Source organism: Trichomycterus rosablanca, chromosome 4 (assembly GCF_030014385.1).
Source record: "Trichomycterus rosablanca isolate fTriRos1 chromosome 4, fTriRos1.hap1, whole genome shotgun sequence".
Taxonomy (NCBI): domain Eukaryota; kingdom Metazoa; phylum Chordata; class Actinopteri; order Siluriformes; family Trichomycteridae; genus Trichomycterus; species Trichomycterus rosablanca.
In genome coordinates, this window is record NC_085991.1 from 53978845 (window position 1) to 53991645 (window position 12801).

General features: G+C 48.2%; 26 non-coding genes across 26 annotated transcripts; 19 read left to right on the forward strand and 7 right to left on the reverse strand.

The window, feature by feature from the left end:
• Positions 1–249: 249 nt before the first annotated feature.
• Positions 250–321, reverse strand: trnag-ucc (transfer RNA glycine (anticodon UCC)). The gene has a single exon. It is a non-coding gene; the product is annotated as a tRNA-Gly (tRNA).
• A 946-nt stretch (positions 322–1267) lies between these two features.
• trnav-cac (transfer RNA valine (anticodon CAC)) lies at positions 1268–1340 on the forward strand. Its single transcript has one exon. It is a non-coding gene; the product is annotated as a tRNA-Val (tRNA).
• A 104-nt stretch (positions 1341–1444) lies between these two features.
• On the forward strand, positions 1445–1517 carry trnav-uac (transfer RNA valine (anticodon UAC)). Its single transcript has one exon. It is a non-coding gene; the product is annotated as a tRNA-Val (tRNA).
• Positions 1518–1625: 108 nt separating this feature from the next.
• trnav-aac (transfer RNA valine (anticodon AAC)) lies at positions 1626–1698 on the forward strand. The gene has a single exon. It is a non-coding gene; the product is annotated as a tRNA-Val (tRNA).
• Positions 1699–1781: 83 nt separating this feature from the next.
• Positions 1782–1853, forward strand: trnad-guc (transfer RNA aspartic acid (anticodon GUC)). Its single transcript has one exon. It is a non-coding gene; the product is annotated as a tRNA-Asp (tRNA).
• A 347-nt stretch (positions 1854–2200) lies between these two features.
• On the reverse strand, positions 2201–2272 carry trnag-ucc (transfer RNA glycine (anticodon UCC)). Its single transcript has one exon. It is a non-coding gene; the product is annotated as a tRNA-Gly (tRNA).
• A 946-nt stretch (positions 2273–3218) lies between these two features.
• Positions 3219–3291, forward strand: trnav-cac (transfer RNA valine (anticodon CAC)). The gene has a single exon. It is a non-coding gene; the product is annotated as a tRNA-Val (tRNA).
• Positions 3292–3521: 230 nt separating this feature from the next.
• trnav-aac (transfer RNA valine (anticodon AAC)) lies at positions 3522–3594 on the forward strand. The gene has a single exon. It is a non-coding gene; the product is annotated as a tRNA-Val (tRNA).
• An 83-nt stretch (positions 3595–3677) lies between these two features.
• On the forward strand, positions 3678–3749 carry trnad-guc (transfer RNA aspartic acid (anticodon GUC)). Its single transcript has one exon. It is a non-coding gene; the product is annotated as a tRNA-Asp (tRNA).
• A 347-nt stretch (positions 3750–4096) lies between these two features.
• Positions 4097–4168, reverse strand: trnag-ucc (transfer RNA glycine (anticodon UCC)). The gene has a single exon. It is a non-coding gene; the product is annotated as a tRNA-Gly (tRNA).
• Positions 4169–5118: 950 nt separating this feature from the next.
• trnav-cac (transfer RNA valine (anticodon CAC)) lies at positions 5119–5191 on the forward strand. Its single transcript has one exon. It is a non-coding gene; the product is annotated as a tRNA-Val (tRNA).
• A 285-nt stretch (positions 5192–5476) lies between these two features.
• trnav-aac (transfer RNA valine (anticodon AAC)) lies at positions 5477–5549 on the forward strand. Its single transcript has one exon. It is a non-coding gene; the product is annotated as a tRNA-Val (tRNA).
• Positions 5550–5632: 83 nt separating this feature from the next.
• On the forward strand, positions 5633–5704 carry trnad-guc (transfer RNA aspartic acid (anticodon GUC)). Its single transcript has one exon. It is a non-coding gene; the product is annotated as a tRNA-Asp (tRNA).
• Positions 5705–6051: 347 nt separating this feature from the next.
• trnag-ucc (transfer RNA glycine (anticodon UCC)) lies at positions 6052–6123 on the reverse strand. The gene has a single exon. It is a non-coding gene; the product is annotated as a tRNA-Gly (tRNA).
• Positions 6124–7069: 946 nt separating this feature from the next.
• trnav-cac (transfer RNA valine (anticodon CAC)) lies at positions 7070–7142 on the forward strand. Its single transcript has one exon. It is a non-coding gene; the product is annotated as a tRNA-Val (tRNA).
• Positions 7143–7372: 230 nt separating this feature from the next.
• On the forward strand, positions 7373–7445 carry trnav-aac (transfer RNA valine (anticodon AAC)). Its single transcript has one exon. It is a non-coding gene; the product is annotated as a tRNA-Val (tRNA).
• Positions 7446–7528: 83 nt separating this feature from the next.
• On the forward strand, positions 7529–7600 carry trnad-guc (transfer RNA aspartic acid (anticodon GUC)). The gene has a single exon. It is a non-coding gene; the product is annotated as a tRNA-Asp (tRNA).
• A 347-nt stretch (positions 7601–7947) lies between these two features.
• trnag-ucc (transfer RNA glycine (anticodon UCC)) lies at positions 7948–8019 on the reverse strand. The gene has a single exon. It is a non-coding gene; the product is annotated as a tRNA-Gly (tRNA).
• Positions 8020–8969: 950 nt separating this feature from the next.
• trnav-cac (transfer RNA valine (anticodon CAC)) lies at positions 8970–9042 on the forward strand. The gene has a single exon. It is a non-coding gene; the product is annotated as a tRNA-Val (tRNA).
• Positions 9043–9327: 285 nt separating this feature from the next.
• On the forward strand, positions 9328–9400 carry trnav-aac (transfer RNA valine (anticodon AAC)). The gene has a single exon. It is a non-coding gene; the product is annotated as a tRNA-Val (tRNA).
• Positions 9401–9483: 83 nt separating this feature from the next.
• Positions 9484–9555, forward strand: trnad-guc (transfer RNA aspartic acid (anticodon GUC)). The gene has a single exon. It is a non-coding gene; the product is annotated as a tRNA-Asp (tRNA).
• Positions 9556–9902: 347 nt separating this feature from the next.
• Positions 9903–9974, reverse strand: trnag-ucc (transfer RNA glycine (anticodon UCC)). The gene has a single exon. It is a non-coding gene; the product is annotated as a tRNA-Gly (tRNA).
• Positions 9975–11097: 1123 nt separating this feature from the next.
• On the forward strand, positions 11098–11170 carry trnav-uac (transfer RNA valine (anticodon UAC)). The gene has a single exon. It is a non-coding gene; the product is annotated as a tRNA-Val (tRNA).
• Positions 11171–11278: 108 nt separating this feature from the next.
• Positions 11279–11351, forward strand: trnav-aac (transfer RNA valine (anticodon AAC)). Its single transcript has one exon. It is a non-coding gene; the product is annotated as a tRNA-Val (tRNA).
• An 83-nt stretch (positions 11352–11434) lies between these two features.
• On the forward strand, positions 11435–11506 carry trnad-guc (transfer RNA aspartic acid (anticodon GUC)). The gene has a single exon. It is a non-coding gene; the product is annotated as a tRNA-Asp (tRNA).
• Positions 11507–11853: 347 nt separating this feature from the next.
• On the reverse strand, positions 11854–11925 carry trnag-ucc (transfer RNA glycine (anticodon UCC)). The gene has a single exon. It is a non-coding gene; the product is annotated as a tRNA-Gly (tRNA).
• Positions 11926–12801: the final 876 nt, after the last annotated feature.

Sequence of the window (12801 nt, forward strand, 5' to 3'; positions counted from 1 at the left end):
CTTGAAGGTAACACTGTTTGGTCTTGGTGACATTAAGTAAAACAAGGGCCTTTCCATGAGATTGGAAGAATGGCCACTGTCCCTGTGTACAGCTCCTGTTTGGCTGGATTCTACCACTGAACAACCAATGCTGCACATGCCCAGCTTCAGACCTTCCTGGCTGAGATGGTGGAATTATGTTGCAGCGAGCAATATGAAAGGAGTTGCAAGCTACTTTTTGTTCCCTTGGCACCTGCTGGTTAAAGGGTATGCGTTGGCCGGGAATCGAACCCGGGTCAACTGCTTGGAAGGCAGCTATGCTCACCACTATACCACCAACGCAGGCGACAAAAGCACCACCCTGTTAGAACCCGTTGCTGCAAGCAAGTGCTGGTTTTGTCTTTGTGGCTCTGTGAAGGGGAGTTGGTCTCCAAGACTTGTTCTTTGGTGAGTAATTGTGCTAGGAGGTCTTTTAGCAGTCAGCTGATCTCTCTGCATCACATCAACAAAGAGAACAACTGCACAACAGCTTTCACCGTCACCACAGCTGTGTGCCACCACATTATTGGTCTATCAGGACTAGCAGAGAGCTTTCACACCCCTTTCCTCCAATGGCTGCACGGTGAGTTTGCTGATGTCACAGCTGGGATTCAGACAAAGAGCTTTTGAATTTCTGGAAAGGGAAGGGACCAGTAGAAGTGATCAAGTCCTGTGGATGAGTGGAGGCTCCCAGCAAGACCCAGGTTCATTTTAGTGGAATACTGCTTGGACTCCTTCTGCTGCACATTGCAAAGTTTCCAGGGATGCAAGGAGACTCTCATAGCCCTGTGGAAGCAGGAGAACACCTGGGTGCCTTTCTGCAAATCTGCTCTCTCATCTGTAAGTTTCATTTCAAAGTTTCATTGACCATGACTGAGATCTTTCTCACTTGTTGTACTGAATTAGTTTGGAGTGGGAGGCTTATGTTACTGAGCCAGTTTGGCCATTTAGCATAAAGCAAAGGCTGCTTGTGGAAGCTGCAGTTTGTGCTTAGCTGTAGGGACTGGGTGCTTGTGTCTTGTGCCGTTTGCCTGGCTTCACACTTTGATGCCATGCTTTTGTGTTGCTGCAAGTGCTACTTTTGCTTTCTCTGCTTTAAAGGCACACAGACACGTGTTTGCAGCTTTAGCTTTTTGTTGTTGGTAAGCCCATGGCCCATGACTTAGTCAGTAGAATTGAGCCAGTTCTTTGGATGAGTGAAGCCTCTGATGAGTGCTGCAACACAAATGGCACTGAGCAGAGGCATGCAGTTTCTGTAGTGTAGTGGTCATCACGTTCGCCTCACACGCGAAAGGTCCCCGGTTCGAAACCGGGCAGAAACAATGCTTACCCTTTATGCATCGCTTGATAACTTTCTGCCCATATGTGTGTTTTGAGTCCCTTTTTAATCCAGACACTAAGCTGCAGCCAGGAGGTGCCCGACTCAGTTTCTGTAGTGTAGTGGTCATCACGTTCGCTTTACACGCGAAAGGTTCCCGGTTCGAAACCGGGCAGAAGCAGCTGAGACTTTTTATGCTTCGCATGACAACATTCTTCCTTCATCTAGTTTTTGAATTTCAGTTTATTCCAGACACAAAGCCACAGCCAGGAAGTGCCCCACTCAGTTAGTTTCTGTAGTGTAGTGGTCATCACGTTCGCCTAACACGCGAAAGGTCCCCGGTTCGAAACCGGGCAGAAACATCTTTGCTGCAGGTGGCCTTTCTGTTCACCTCAAGTGGTGAGAGTTTCAGGGAGGTATGCCTAATCGATGCCCCTTTTGCTCGTCCTCGTTAGTATAGTGGACAGTATCTCCGCCTGTCACGCGGAAGACCGGGGTTCGATTCCCCGACGGGGAGACGGCATTGTTTTTTCCACTAAGCACATGGCATGGAAGAGTGACTAGTCTGCATCTGATTTTCTTTTTGAGTCTTCTCAAACTGCACGTGGCACATTCCTTGAAGGTAACACTGTTTGGTCTTGGTGACATTAAGTAGAACAAGGGCCTTTCCATGAGATTGGAAGAATGGCCACTGTCCCTGTGTACAGCTCCTGTTTGGCTGGATTCTACCACTGAACAACCAATGCTGCACATGCCCAGCTTCAGACCTTCCTGGCTGAGATGGTGGAATTATGTTGCAGCGAGCAATATGAAAGGAGTTGCAAGCTACTTTTTGTTCCCTTGGCACCTGCTGGTTAAAGGGTATGCGTTGGCCGGGAATCAAACCCAGGTCAACTGCTTGGAAGGCAGCTATGCTCACCACTATACCACCAACGCAGGCGACAAAAGCACCACCCTGTTAGAACCCGTTGCTGCAAGCAAGTGCTGGTTTTGTCTTTGTGGCTCTGTGAAGGGGAGTTGGTCTCCAAGACTTGTTCTTTGGTGAGTAATTGTGCTAGGAGGTCTTTTAGCAGTCAGCTGATCTCTCTGCATCACATCAACAAAGAGAACAACTGCACAACAGCTTTCACCATCACCCCAGCTGTGTGCCACCACATTATTGGTCTATCAAGACTAGCAGAGAGCTTTCACACCCCTTTCCTCCAATGGCTGCACGGTGAGTTTGCTGATGTCACAGCTGGGATTCAGACAAAGAGCTTTTGAATTTCTGGAAAGGGAAGGGACCAGTAGAAGTGATCAAGTCCTGTGGATGAGTGGAGGCTCCCAGCAAGACCCAGGTTCATTTTAGTGGAATACTGCTTGGACTCCTTCTGCTGCACATTGCAAAGTTTCCAGGGATGCAAGGAGACTCTCATAGCCCTGTGGAAGCAGGAGAACACCTGGGTGCCTTTCTGCAAATCTGCTCTCTCATCTGTAAGTTTCATTTCAAAGTTTCATTGACCATGACTGAGATCTTTCTCACTTGTTGTACTGAATTAGTTTGGAGTGGGAGGCTTATGTTACTGAGCCAGTTTGGCCATTTAGCATAAAGCAAAGGCTGCTTGTGGAAGCTGCAGTTTGTGCTTAGCTGTAGGGACTGGGTGCTTGTGTCTTGTGCCGTTTGCCTGGCTTCACACTTTGATGCCATACTTTTGTGTTGCTGCAAGTGCTACTTTTGCTTTCTCTGCTTTAAAGGCACACAGACACGTGTTTGCAGCTTTAGCTTTTTGTTGTTGGTAAGCCCATGGCCCATGACTTAGTCAGTAGAATTGAGCCAGTTCTTTGGATGAGTGAAGCCTCTGATGAGTGCTGCAACACAAATGGCACTGAGCAGAGGCATGCAGTTTCTGTAGTGTAGTGGTCATCACGTTCGCCTCACATGCGAAAGGTCCCCGGTTCGAAACCGGGCAGAAACAATGCTTACCCTTTATGCATCGCTTGATAACTTTCTGCCCATATGTTTGTTTTGAGTCCCTTTTTAATCCAGACACTAAGCTGCAGCCAGGAGGTGCCCGACTCAGTTTCTGTAGTGTAGTGGTCTGAGACTTTTTATGCTTCGCATGACAACATTCTTCCTTCATCTAGTTTTTGAATTTCAGTTTATTCCAGACACAAAGCCACAGCCAGGAAGTGCCCCACTCAGTTAGTTTCTGTAGTGTAGTGGTCATCACGTTCGCCTAACACGCGAAAGGTCCCCGGTTCGAAACCGGGCAGAAACATCTTTGCTGCAGGTGGCCTTTCTGTTCACCTCAAGTGGTGAGAGTTTCAGGGAGGTATGCCTAATCGATGCCCCTTTTGCTCGTCCTCGTTAGTATAGTGGACAGTATCTCCGCCTGTCACGCGGAAGACCGGGGTTCGATTCCCCGACGGGGAGACGGCATTGTTTTTTCCGCTAAGCGCATGGCATGGAAGAGTGACTAGTCTGCATCTGATTTTCTTTTTGAGTCTTCTCAAACTGCACGTGGCACATTCCTTGAAGGTAACACTGTTTGGTCTTGGTGACATTAAGTAGAACAAGGGCCTTTCCATGAGATTGGAAGAATGGCCACTGTCCCTGTGTACAGCTCCTGTTTGGCTGGATTCTACCACTGAACAACCAATGCTGCACATGCCCAGCTTCAGACCTTCCTGGCTGAGATGGTGGAATTATGTTGCAGCGAGCAATATGAAAGGAGTTGCAAGCTACTTTTTGTTCCCTTGGCACCTGCTGGTTAAAGGGTATGCGTTGGCCGGGAATCGAACCCAGGTAAACTGCTTGGAAGGCAGCTATGCTCACCACTATACCACCAACGCAGGCGACAAAAGCACCACCCTGTTAGAACCCGTTGCTGCAAGCAAGTGCTGGTTTTGTCTTTGTGGCTCTGTGAAGGGGAGTTAGTTGGTCTCCAAGACTTGTTCTTTAGTGAGTAATTGTGCTAGGAGGTCTTTTAGCAGTCAGCTGATCTCTCTGCATCACATCAACAAAGAGAACAACTGCACAACAGCTTTCACCATCACCACAGCTGTGTGCCACCACATTATTGGTCTATCAGGACTAGCAGAGAGCTTTCACACCCCTTTCCTCCAATGGCTGCACGGTGAGTTTGCTGATGTCACAGCTGGGATTCAGACAAAGAGCTTTTGAATTTCTGGAAAGTGAGGGGACCAGTAGAAGTGATCAAGTCCTGTGGATGAGTGGAGGCTCCCAGCAAGACCCAGGTTCATTTTAGTGGAATACTGCTTGGACTCCTTCTGCTGCACATTGCAAAGTTTCCAGGGATGCAAGGAGACTCTCATAGCCCTGTGGAAGCAGGAGAACACCTGGGTGCCTTTCTGCAAATCTGCTCTCTCATCTGTAAGTTTCATTTCAAAGTTTCATTGACCATGACTGAGATCTTTCTCACTTGTTGTACTGAATTAGTTTGGAGTGGGAGGCTTATGTTACTGAGCCAGTTTGGCCATTTAGCATAAAGCAAAGGCTGCTTGTGGAAGCTGCAGTTTGTGCTTAGCTGTAGGGACTGGGTGCTTGTGTCTTGTGCCGTTTGCCTGGCTTCACACTTTGATGCCATGCTTTTGTGTTGCTGCAAGTGCTACTTTTGCTTTCTCTGCTTTAAAGGCACACAGACACGTGTTTGCTGCTTTAGCTTTTTGTTGTTGGTAAGCCCATGGCCCATGACTTAGTCAGTAGAATTGAGCCAGTTCTTTGGATGAGTGAAGCCTCTGATGAGTGCTGCAACACAAGTGGCACTGAGCAGAGGCATGCAGTTTCTGTAGTGTAGTGGTCATCACGTTCGCCTCACACGCGAAAGGTCCCCGGTTCGAAACCGGGCAGAAACAATGCTTACCCTTTATGCATCGCTTGATAACTTTCTGCCCATATGTTTGTTTTGAGTCCCTTTTTAATCCAGACACTAAGCTGCAGCCAGGAGGTGCCAGACTCAGTTTCTGTAGTGTAGTGGTCATCACGGTCGCTTTACACGCGAAAGGTCCCCGGTTCGAAACCGGGCAGAAGCAGCTGAGACTTTTTATGCTTCGCATGACAACATTCTTCCTTCATCTAGTTTTTGAATTTCAGTTTATTCCAGACACAAAGCCACAGCCAGGAAGTGCCCCACTCAGTTAGTTTCTGTAGTGTAGTGGTCATCACGTTCGCCTAACACGCGAAAGGTCCCCGGTTCGAAACCGGGCAGAAACATCTTTGCTGCAGGTGGCCTTTCTGTTCACCTCAAGTGGTGAGAGTTTCAGGGAGGTATGCCTAATCGATGCCCCTTTTGCTCGTCCTCGTTAGTATAGTGGACAGTATCTCCGCCTGTCACGCGGAAGACCGGGGTTCGATTCCCCGACGGGGAGACGGCATTGTTTTTTCCACTAAGCACATGGCATGGAAGAGTGACTAGTCTGCATCTGATTTTCTTTTTGAGTCTTCTCAAACTGCACGTGGCACATTCCTTGAAGGTAACACTGTTTGGTCTTGGTGACATTAAGTAGAACAAGGGCCTTTCCATGAGATTGGAAGAATGGCCACTGTCCCTGTGTACAGCTCCTGTTTGGCTGGATTCTACCACTGAACAACCAATGCTGCACATGCCCAGCTTCAGACCTTCCTGGCTGAGATGGTGGAATTATGTTGCAGCGAGCAATATGAAAGGAGTTGCAAGCTACTTTTTGTTCCCTTGGCACCTGCTGGTTAAAGGGTATGCGTTGGCCGGGAATCAAACCCAGGTCAACTGCTTGGAAGGCAGCTATGCTCACCACTATACCACCAACGCAGGCGACAAAAGCACCACCCTGTTAGAACCCGTTGCTGCAAGCAAGTGCTGGTTTTGTCTTTGTGGCTCTGTGAAGGGGAGTTGGTCTCCAAGACTTGTTCTTTGGTGAGTAATTGTGCTAGGAGGTCTTTTAGCAGTCAGCTGATCTCTCTGCATCACATCAACAAAGAGAACAACTGCACAACAGCTTTCACCATCACCCCAGCTGTGTGCCACCACATTATTGGTCTATCAAGACTAGCAGAGAGCTTTCACACCCCTTTCCTCCAATGGCTGCACGGTGAGTTTGCTGATGTCACAGCTGGGATTCAGACAAAGAGCTTTTGAATTTCTGGAAAGGGAAGGGACCAGTAGAAGTGATCAAGTCCTGTGGATGAGTGGAGGCTCCCAGCAAGACCCAGGTTCATTTTAGTGGAATACTGCTTGGACTCCTTCTGCTGCACATTGCAAAGTTTCCAGGGATGCAAGGAGACTCTCATAGCCCTGTGGAAGCAGGAGAACACCTGGGTGCCTTTCTGCAAATCTGCTCTCTCATCTGTAAGTTTCATTTCAAAGTTTCATTGACCATGACTGAGATCTTTCTCACTTGTTGTACTGAATTAGTTTGGAGTGGGAGGCTTATGTTACTGAGCCAGTTTGGCCATTTAGCATAAAGCAAAGGCTGCTTGTGGAAGCTGCAGTTTGTGCTTAGCTGTAGGGACTGGGTGCTTGTGTCTTGTGCCGTTTGCCTGGCTTCACACTTTGATGCCATACTTTTGTGTTGCTGCAAGTGCTACTTTTGCTTTCTCTGCTTTAAAGGCACACAGACACGTGTTTGCAGCTTTAGCTTTTTGTTGTTGGTAAGCCCATGGCCCATGACTTAGTCAGTAGAATTGAGCCAGTTCTTTGGATGAGTGAAGCCTCTGATGAGTGCTGCAACACAAATGGCACTGAGCAGAGGCATGCAGTTTCTGTAGTGTAGTGGTCATCACGTTCGCCTCACATGCGAAAGGTCCCCGGTTCGAAACCGGGCAGAAACAATGCTTACCCTTTATGCATCGCTTGATAACTTTCTGCCCATATGTTTGTTTTGAGTCCCTTTTTAATCCAGACACTAAGCTGCAGCCAGGAGGTGCCCGACTCAGTTTCTGTAGTGTAGTGGTCTGAGACTTTTTATGCTTCGCATGACAACATTCTTCCTTCATCTAGTTTTTGAATTTCAGTTTATTCCAGACACAAAGCCACAGCCAGGAAGTGCCCCACTCAGTTAGTTTCTGTAGTGTAGTGGTCATCACGTTCGCCTAACACGCGAAAGGTCCCCGGTTCGAAACCGGGCAGAAACATCTTTGCTGCAGGTGGCCTTTCTGTTCACCTCAAGTGGTGAGAGTTTCAGGGAGGTATGCCTAATCGATGCCCCTTTTGCTCGTCCTCGTTAGTATAGTGGACAGTATCTCCGCCTGTCACGCGGAAGACCGGGGTTCGATTCCCCGACGGGGAGACGGCATTGTTTTTTCCGCTAAGCGCATGGCATGGAAGAGTGACTAGTCTGCATCTGATTTTCTTTTTGAGTCTTCTCAAACTGCACGTGGCACATTCCTTGAAGGTAACACTGTTTGGTCTTGGTGACATTAAGTAGAACAAGGGCCTTTCCATGAGATTGGAAGAATGGCCACTGTCCCTGTGTACAGCTCCTGTTTGGCTGGATTCTACCACTGAACAACCAATGCTGCACATGCCCAGCTTCAGACCTTCCTGGCTGAGATGGTGGAATTATGTTGCAGCGAGCAATATGAAAGGAGTTGCAAGCTACTTTTTGTTCCCTTGGCACCTGCTGGTTAAAGGGTATGCGTTGGCTGGGAATCGAACCCAGGTAAACTGCTTGGAAGGCAGCTATGCTCACCACTATACCACCAACGCAGGCGACAAAAGCACCACCCTGTTAGAACCCGTTGCTGCAAGCAAGTGCTGGTTTTGTCTTTGTGGCTCTGTGAAGGGGAGTTAGTTGGTCTCCAAGACTTGTTCTTTAGTGAGTAATTGTGCTAGGAGGTCTTTTAGCAGTCAGCTGATCTCTCTGCATCACATCAACAAAGAGAACAACTGCACAACAGCTTTCACCATCACCACAGCTGTGTGCCACCACATTATTGGTCTATCAGGACTAGCAGAGAGCTTTCACACCCCTTTCCTCCAATGGCTGCACGGTGAGTTTGCTGATGTCACAGCTGGGATTCAGACAAAGAGCTTTTGAATTTCTGGAAAGTGAGGGGACCAGTAGAAGTGATCAAGTCCTGTGGATGAGTGGAGGCTCCCAGCAAGACCCAGGTTCATTTTAGTGGAATACTGCTTGGACTCCTTCTGCTGCACATTGCAAAGTTTCCAGGGATGCAAGGAGACTCTCATAGCCCTGTGGAAGCAGGAGAACACCTGGGTGCCTTTCTGCAAATCTGCTCTCTCATCTGTAAGTTTCATTTCAAAGTTTCATTGACCATGACTGAGATCTTTCTCACTTGTTGTACTGAATTAGTTTGGAGTGGGAGGCTTATGTTACTGAGCCAGTTTGGCCATTTAGCATAAAGCAAAGGCTGCTTGTGGAAGCTGCAGTTTGTGCTTAGCTGTAGGGACTGGGTGCTTGTGTCTTGTGCCGTTTGCCTGGCTTCACACTTTGATGCCATGCTTTTGTGTTGCTGCAAGTGCTACTTTTGCTTTCTCTGCTTTAAAGGCACACAGACACGTGTTTGCTGCTTTAGCTTTTTGTTGTTGGTAAGCCCATGGCCCATGACTTAGTCAGTAGAATTGAGCCAGTTCTTTGGATGAGTGAAGCCTCTGATGAGTGCTGCAACACAAGTGGCACTGAGCAGAGGCATGCAGTTTCTGTAGTGTAGTGGTCATCACGTTCGCCTCACACGCGAAAGGTCCCCGGTTCGAAACCGGGCAGAAACAATGCTTACCCTTTATGCATCGCTTGATAACTTTCTGCCCATATGTTTGTTTTGAGTCCCTTTTTAATCCAGACACTAAGCTGCAGCCAGGAGGTGCCAGACTCAGTTTCTGTAGTGTAGTGGTCATCACGGTCGCTTTACACGCGAAAGGTCCCCGGTTCGAAACCGGGCAGAAGCAGCTGAGACTTTTTATGCTTCGCATGACAACATTCTTCCTTCATCTAGTTTTTGAATTTCAGTTTATTCCAGACACAAAGCCACAGCCAGGAAGTGCCCCACTCAGTTAGTTTCTGTAGTGTAGTGGTCATCACGTTCGCCTAACACGCGAAAGGTCCCCGGTTCGAAACCGGGCAGAAACATCTTTGCTGCAGGTGGCCTTTCTGTTCACCTCAAGTGGTGAGAGTTTCAGGGAGGTATGCCTAATCGATGCCCCTTTTGCTCGTCCTCGTTAGTATAGTGGACAGTATCTCCGCCTGTCACGCGGAAGACCGGGGTTCGATTCCCCGACGGGGAGACGGCATTTTTTTTGCCGCTAAGCGCATGGCATGGAAGAGTGACTAGTCTGCATCTGATTTTCTTTTTGAGTCTTCTCAAACTGCACGTGGCACATTTCTTGAAGGTAACACTGTTTGGTCTTGGTGACATTAAGTAAAACAAGGGCCTTTCCATGAGATTGGAAGAATGGCCACTGTCCCTGTGTACAGCTCCTGTTTGGCTGGATTCTACCACTGAACAACCAATGCTGCACATGCCCAGCTTCAGACCTTCCTGGCTGAGATGGTGGAATTATGTTGCAGCGAGCAATATGAAAGGAGTTGCAAGCTACTTTTTGTTCCCTTGGCACCTGCTGGTTAAAGGGTATGCGTTGGCCGGGAATCGAACCCGGGTCAACTGCTTGGAAGGCAGCTATGCTCACCACTATACCACCAACGCAGGCGACAAAAGCACCACCCTGTTAGAACCCGTTGCTGCAAGCAAGTGCTGGTTTTGTCTTTGTGGCTCTGTGAAGGGGAGTTGGTCTCCAAGACTTGTTCTTTGGTGAGTAATTGTGCTAGGAGGTCTTTTAGCAGTCAGCTGATCTCTCTGCATCACATCAACAAAGAGAACAACTGCACAACAGCTTTCACCGTCACCACAGCTGTGTGCCACCACATTATTGGTCTATCAGGACTAGCAGAGAGCTTTCACACCCCTTTCCTCCAATGGCTGCACGGTGAGTTTGCTGATGTCACAGCTGGGATTCAGACAAAGAGCTTTTGAATTTCTGGAAAGGGAAGGGACCAGTAGAAGTGATCAAGTCCTGTGGATGAGTGGAGGCTCCCAGCAAGACCCAGGTTCATTTTAGTGGAATACTGCTTGGACTCCTTCTGCTGCACATTGCAAAGTTTCCAGGGATGCAAGGAGACTCTCATAGCCCTGTGGAAGCAGGAGAACACCTGGGTGCCTTTCTGCAAATCTGCTCTCTCATCTGTAAGTTTCATTTCAAAGTTTCATTGACCATGACTGAGATCTTTCTCACTTGTTGTACTGAATTAGTTTGGAGTGGGAGGCTTATGTTACTGAGCCAGTTTGGCCATTTAGCATAAAGCAAAGGCTGCTTGTGGAAGCTGCAGTTTGTGCTTAGCTGTAGGGACTGGGTGCTTGTGTCTTGTGCCGTTTGCCTGGCTTCACACTTTGATGCCATGCTTTTGTGTTGCTGCAAGTGCTACTTTTGCTTTCTCTGCTTTAAAGGCACACAGACACGTGTTTGCAGCTTTAGCTTTTTGTTGTTGGTAAGCCCATGGCCCATGACTTAGTCAGTAGAATTGAGCCAGTTCTTTGGATGAGTGAAGCCTCTGATGAGTGCTGCAACACAAATGGCACTGAGCAGAGGCATGCAGTTTCTGTAGTGTAGTGGTCATCACGTTTGCCTCACACGCGAAAGGTCCCCGGTTCGAAACCGGGCAGAAACAATGCTTACCCTTTATGCATCGCTTGATAACTTTCTGCCCATATGTGTGTTTTGAGTCCCTTTTTAATCCAGACACTAAGCTGCAGCCAGGAGGTGCCCGACTCAGTTTCTGTAGTGTAGTGGTCATCACGTTCGCTTTACACGCGAAAGGTTCCCGGTTCGAAACCGGGCAGAAGCAGCTGAGACTTTTTATGCTTCGCATGACAACATTCTTCCTTCATCTAGTTTTTGAATTTCAGTTTATTCCAGACACAAAGCCACAGCCAGGAAGTGCCCCACTCAGTTAGTTTCTGTAGTGTAGTGGTCATCACGTTCGCCTAACACGCGAAAGGTCCCCGGTTCGAAACCGGGCAGAAACATCTTTGCTGCAGGTGGCCTTTCTGTTCACCTCAAGTGGTGAGAGTTTCAGGGAGGTATGCCTAATCGATGCCCCTTTTGCTCGTCCTCGTTAGTATAGTGGACAGTATCTCCGCCTGTCACGCGGAAGACCGGGGTTCGATTCCCCGACGGGGAGACGGCATTGTTTTTTCCACTAAGCACATGGCATGGAAGAGTGACTAGTCTGCATCTGATTTTCTTTTTGAGTCTTCTCAAACTGCACGTGGCACATTCCTTGAAGGTAACACTGTTTGGTCTTGGTGACATTAAGTAGAACAAGGGCCTTTCCATGAGATTGGAAGAATGGCCACTGTCCCTGTGTACAGCTCCTGTTTGGCTGGATTCTACCACTGAACAACCAATGCTGCACATGCCCAGCTTCAGACCTTCCTGGCTGAGATGGTGGAATTATGTTGCAGCGAGCAATATGAAAGGAGTTGCAAGCTACTTTTTGTTCCCTTGGCACCTGCTGGTTAAAGGGTATGCGTTGGCCGGGAATCAAACCCAGGTCAACTGCTTGGAAGGCAGCTATGCTCACCACTATACCACCAACGCAGGCGACAAAAGCACCACCCTGTTAGAACCCGTTGCTGCAAGCAAGTGCTGGTTTTGTCTTTGTGGCTCTGTGAAGGGGAGTTGGTCTCCAAGACTTGTTCTTTGGTGAGTAATTGTGCTAGGAGGTCTTTTAGCAGTCAGCTGATCTCTCTGCATCACATCAACAAAGAGAACAACTGCACAACAGCTTTCACCATCACCCCAGCTGTGTGCCACCACATTATTGGTCTATCAAGACTAGCAGAGAGCTTTCACACCCCTTTCCTCCAATGGCTGCACGGTGAGTTTGCTGATGTCACAGCTGGGATTCAGACAAAGAGCTTTTGAATTTCTGGAAAGGGAAGGGACCAGTAGAAGTGATCAAGTCCTGTGGATGAGTGGAGGCTCCCAGCAAGACCCAGGTTCATTTTAGTGGAATACTGCTTGGACTCCTTCTGCTGCACATTGCAAAGTTTCCAGGGATGCAAGGAGACTCTCATAGCCCTGTGGAAGCAGGAGAACACCTGGGTGCCTTTCTGCAAATCTGCTCTCTCATCTGTAAGTTTCATTTCAAAGTTTCATTGACCATGACTGAGATCTTTCTCACTTGTTGTACTGAATTAGTTTGGAGTGGGAGGCTTATGTTACTGAGCCAGTTTGGCCATTTAGCATAAAGCAAAGGCTGCTTGTGGAAGCTGCAGTTTGTGCTTAGCTGTAGGGACTGGGTGCTTGTGTCTTGTGCCGTTTGCCTGGCTTCACACTTTGATGCCATACTTTTGTGTTGCTGCAAGTGCCACTTTTGCTTTCTCTGCTTTAAAGGCACACAGACACGTGTTTGCAGCTTTAGCTTTTTGTTGTTGGTAAGCCCATGGCCCATGACTTAGTCAGTAGAATTGA